Source organism: Spermophilus citellus (genome assembly GCF_964194105.1).
Source record: "Spermophilus citellus genome assembly, chromosome: 13".
NCBI classification, from domain to species: Eukaryota; Metazoa; Chordata; class Mammalia; order Rodentia; family Sciuridae; genus Spermophilus; species Spermophilus citellus.
Genome location: NC_138193.1, coordinates 597,986 through 603,452, shown reverse-complemented (window position 1 = coordinate 603,452; position 5,467 = coordinate 597,986). Strand labels below are relative to the sequence as shown.

At 42.4% G+C, this 5,467-nt stretch overlaps 1 pseudogene across 1 annotated transcript; it reads right to left on the bottom strand.

The window, feature by feature from the left end:
- Positions 1-2,431: 2,431 nt before the first annotated feature.
- Positions 2,432-2,964, bottom strand: LOC308632860 (small ribosomal subunit protein uS15-like; annotated as a pseudogene). The gene has a single exon. The product of its transcript is annotated as a small ribosomal subunit protein uS15-like (transcript).
- Positions 2,965-5,467: the final 2,503 nt, after the last annotated feature.

Genomic DNA, 5,467 nt, shown 5'->3' with positions numbered 1-5,467 from the left:
GCAGGGTTTCTGCCACTTCCTCCTGTTCCTCCTCCTCCTCCTCCCCTTTCTTATTCTCCTCCTTATCTTCCTCCTCCTCCTCCTTACTTTGTGTGTTGGTGCTTAGGATGGAACCCAGGCCTTCAAGCATGCTAGGCAAGTGCTATACCACTGAGCCGCACAACCAGCACCAGAGTTTCTTTGTGGGATTACAAAAATGTTCTAAAATTGATTCTAGTGATGGTTACACTAGTTTTAGTTTTACAACTAAAACTATTTTAAATGGGTGAAGTGAATTAGACCTCAATAAAACTGTGATTTCTTAAAAAGATAAGAGCTAGTTCATAGCACAGTTTACTTTCAGATAGAATCTGAGAACGGCTTCAAGTAAAATTTGATTTTAAAGCTGATACATTCGACTCTATAAAATTTGATTAAGAATATTTTGGATAGGGAGAATAACAGGACTGAAGCCAAGAGGCAGGACATGATAAGATGCGAACACTAAGTTCAGCCATGGATGGTGTCATATTAAAGAAGACCTTGAATTAAGGTGGAAGCACCAGACTCTGGGCCATACAGGATGAGAGGTAACTGCTCTGGACTGAGCTAATTTATATGATGAACACAGTAAAGACCAGAGGAAAGAGACTGGGGAAAAGGAGAGCTGATGGAAGGTTTTGCAACATCCCAGTTCACTGATATGAATGCAGAGGGAGCAACCAGAGCTGTACTTAAAACTATAAATTCTGGGATTTTAAAAACTATGGGTTTATTTTATTTTTAAATTTTGTTTTAATTAGTAATACATTACAGTAGAATGCATTTTGACACATGATACATAAATGGAGTTTAACTTCTCATTTTTCTGGTTGCACATGATATACATTTGCACTGGTCATGCAATCATATATGCACATAGGGTAATAATGTCCAATTCATTCTGCTTTCGTTTCTACACCCATACCCCATCCCTCCTTTCACTTCTATCTGTCTAATCCAAAGTAGCTCTATTTTTCCCTAGAGCCTCCTCCCTTATTGTGAATTAACATCCACATATCAAAGAAAATATTTGGCTTTTAGTTCTTTGTAATTGGCTTATTTTGCTTAGAATAATATTCTCCAGCTCCATCCATTTATCTGCAAATGCCATAATTTTGTTGTTCTTTAAGATGGAGGAATATTCTATTCTGTATATACACCACAGTTTCTTTATTCATTCATCTGTTGAAGGCCATCTAGGTTGGTTCAATAGTTTAGCTGTTGGAAATTGAGCTGCTATAAACATGGATGTGTCTGCGTCACTGTAGTATGCTGATCTTAAGTCTTTGGGGTATAAACCAAGGAGTGGGATAGCTGGGTCAAATGATGGTTCCATTCCAAGTTTTCTGAGGAATCTCCATACTGCTTTCCCAAATTACACCAATTTGCAGCCCCACCAGCAATGTATGAGTTTACCTTTTCTCCCACATCCTCATCAACTTTATTGATGCTTATATTCTTTTTTTTTTAAAGAGAGAGTGAGAGAGGAGAGAGGAGAGAGAATTTTTTTTTAATATTTATTTTTTAGTTCTCGGCGGACACAACATCTTTGTTGGTATGTGGTGCTGAGGATCGAACCCGGGCCGCATGCATGCCAGGCGAGCGCGCTACCGCTTGAGCCACATCCCCAGCCCGATGCTTATATTCTTGATATTGCCATTCTCACTGGAGAGAGATGAAATCTCAATGTAGTTTTGGTTTGCATTTCTGTAATTGCTAGAGATGTTGAATATTTTTTCACATATTTGTTGATCGATTATATTTCTTCTTCTGTGTAGTGTGTGTTCAGTTCCTTAATCTATTTAGTGATTGGGTTATTTGTGGGGTTTTATTGGTGTTAAGCATTTTGAGTTCTTTATATGGTTTATTTCTTATTTGCAGTTGTCCTCAATAAACATGTGATGATAAATGATATTGTTAGATAGGTCAAGGAATCCAAGGTAATGCTTCAGGTGTGAAAGATGGCAGCCCCATGACCTGAAAGGAAATGGGGCAAGGGAATGAGGTAAGAGAGGGGTGGCATACATTCAAGTGGCTCTGGTATTGCAGACATCTACACAACTGGATATGAGGTATTTGAACTGCAGAGAAAGATCATGAGTTAGCCCTAAGAACTTTTGAGTCAATCAAATGAGATTGAGTGTTGTCAGCACTGGAATAAGGGAATTGGGAAGAGAGTAGAAGAAAAAATAGATTGCAATTAAACAAAGAAAATCCCCTTTGGAAAAGGAGAGGAAAAGAGATGTCTGATGTCAGTACAGGGTCAAAGATGTCAAACTTTGCAGGACAGGCAGCTAGGTGCACAGTTACAGAGAAGAATAGATTCTCTGGAAGAGTCCAAGGATTTCTAGAGGGAAGGGGGAACCTGACTTAGCACCAGTGGCATGCCAAATAAATTTATAGACAGAGGTTTGTTTGTTTGTTTTTTTTAGTTAAACAATGCTTTTATTGTTTGAGTACATACATAAATTTATGCCACCAGGGCAGAGGCTGTGGATGACTCATATTTCCAATTTGGGGGAAGGACCCGCTTGGTCTTATAATACCGAGCCAATCGGTGAATTCGGCTCTCTATCAGAATCAGGCGGAATTTAGCAACCTTATCCTTTCTATTCCTCTCAAGATGCTTTCGAACAGCAACTGCTTTCTCAATTAAATGATAGAGATCCTCAGGAAGATCAGGGGCAAGTCCTTTGGACTTCAGGATTCTCAAGATCTTATTGCCAGTCACAAAATGTACTTGTGCAACACCATGTGAATCCCTCAGTATCACACCGATCTGTGAGGGAGTCAGACCCTTAGCCAGTTTGTAAATCTGCTACTTCACGTCGTCAGATGTCAACTTCAACCAGGTGGGGACACTGCGGCGATAGGGCAGAGCCCACGGGGACAGGCCCTTCCCGGGAGCATGCATGCGACCCATGATGGCGTCAGTCAAGGATCAAAAAGCTAGACAGAGGTTTATTTAGGAAAGTAGATACACATTCAAGGGAGAATGGGGGCAATCTCAAGAGAGATGTCTTTGGGGTAAAGCAAAGAATACACATCCAAGAGAGACTGCAGGCTATATCCAGAGGGAAATAAGCAATCTATTGGAGTGGGGTATTAATATTTATAGGAGGCCTATGCTAGGGGCTGGACTAGAGGTGGAGCCAGGGAACAAGTACATAATTGTGCATAAGTTTTTCCTGTGCTTGACAATTTCCCTCATTTTACAAGGATGAGGGCCAAGGGCATGTTGTTAAAGAATCACAACTATTCCTGAGTGCACTCAGCATTTCAATGGCTCACAGATGTGAGAATCCGTGTACCTTTGAGACTCGGTGTATCTTTCTTTTAATCCTAAATCCTTCTCTCAGTTACACTTAAATTCCAGAAAGAAATCACTAGGTCAGAACAAGGTTGGGAGTTGGCAGAAGAGTAGCAGTCAGTGAGTATTTAATGCATGGCCAGTCTGATTTTCCAGGTAGCCTAGGTCACTAAAATATAGTCTGTCTTCATAACTGCATGCCTTTTAAAAGAGAAGGCAAGGTTAAATAAATGCATATCTAAACTCCAGACTTTTTGCTGTGTCTTTTCTGCATATAGGTGTTGATGAATACTGTTCAAGGAGAAAGAAAAGGAAAACCAATATGTGTAAGCAGTATGGGCTAGGAAAGATGTTTTCATTATTGTTTTTAAGCTTAAAGCAACAATTGGAGACAATCACCATTTCCTACATTTTTTTAGGTGTAGATGGACACAACACAATGCCTTTATTTTTTATGTGGTGCTAAGGATCGTACCCGGGTCCCGCCCGTGCTAGGCGAGCGCTCTACTGCTGAGCCACAATCCTAGCCCCATCTCCTACATTTTATAGATTCAGAAAGTGAACCTTGAGCTAAAGAAATCACCAAAGGAGCAGGAACTTATTTGTAGCTCTTTCAGTTTCCCCCATTAATGAACCCAAGTCTATTTACTCACCACTTATAAAAGAGCCCAATGACTTGAGGACAAATTATTGGGGCAAGGAAAAAGATTTACTTGGTAAGCTAGCAAAACTGACGATAATGGACTAGCATCCTGTAAACCCGCTCTTCACACAGGTTTTAAGCCTCCTTTATCTTTAGCTAAAGGGAAAAGAAGGGGATTCAGGTTAGGAAATGATAATAAAACCGGGTGGCTGGTAATCTGTTGATTTGGCACATCATGGCATCATCAGAAGTGAAGCGGGAGGAGAGAGTCAGATAAATCGACTTTGGGCTGCTAGTTTAAATGGTTAACAGGGCTGGGTGCTCAGGCAAACACAGACCCTGACTAGAAAGGAGAGGACCTGGAGGCCATGCGACTGTTTTCTCTGAAGCATAGCCTGGGAACACCCCATGCCCTGCCCATTGTGGATCCTCTGCCACTCTGAGAGCCCTGGAGGGAGGAGCCAGAGCCATGTAGTGCTGGCTTCTGCTGCAGAACTGTGGGCACCCACAGGTGCAGTCACTGGGAGGTCATAGAAAAAAAGGAGGGGTGTGCTTGCTGCCATACATTCCTGCAGACACCTCGAGTTTTCAGCTCAAGAGCAGTCAGGGCCACAGCTAAGTGAACACTGTTCAATGAAAGGTGATTCTTTGTCAGGCAGGTGGCAACAGGGTTTTTCCTATACAGCCAGACTCTTTCAGTAATGACTGCAATGTACCACACCAACAGGAGAGCCTCCCCAAGTGCCTCTACCTGCTGAAGGTCATTCAGCTGCAGCACAGAGGAAATTTGAGCCTCTGTGATTGCCATAGCCAGGGAACACCACCCTTTTCCTTGGAATGTAATTCCTGTGCCTACTGACCCTTGCTCAGGTCTTAAGGCTGCTGACTCTCCTGGAGCTTGAAGGTAAGAATACGGCTCAAAAGAAACGCTGTACTTACCTCGTTGTATTTTTTCATCTTTTGCCATGTAGGTGTTACCAAATAGGTTAACTCAGCCAGGTCCTAAGGAAACTGAAAACAATGGCATGAAAGGTGTGTGTGATAGATACCAGTCAAACTGTTTGATCTAGAAATTCAGGTAATTACTCCCTGAACTTTCTCCCTGCAATACCATCTCTCTCCTCCGACAGAGCTTCTGCAGCCTAGCAAGGGATGTGAGGGAAGGTGAAAAGGGCCTGAAATCCCTTCCATGGCACGGCCCTCTGCTCCCCAGCACTTCCCAGCTCTCTCCACACTCCTGTGAACCTCCTTTCCTGAGCTTCAGTCAGGTTCCACCCGCCCTGTGACTGCCTCCAGCACAGTAAGGCCATGGGGATGACAGCACATAGACAGCCCGTCTTTAACCTCCCTAGTCCTAGACAGCCATTTGTCTCAGCACCCTGCATACTGTGGCCTGTTGAGCTCCAGGTGCCCTTCCAGACACAGATGCTGACTTATGATGGGGTTATATCTTGATAAGTCTATCATAAATTGAAAATATAATAGATGAAAAT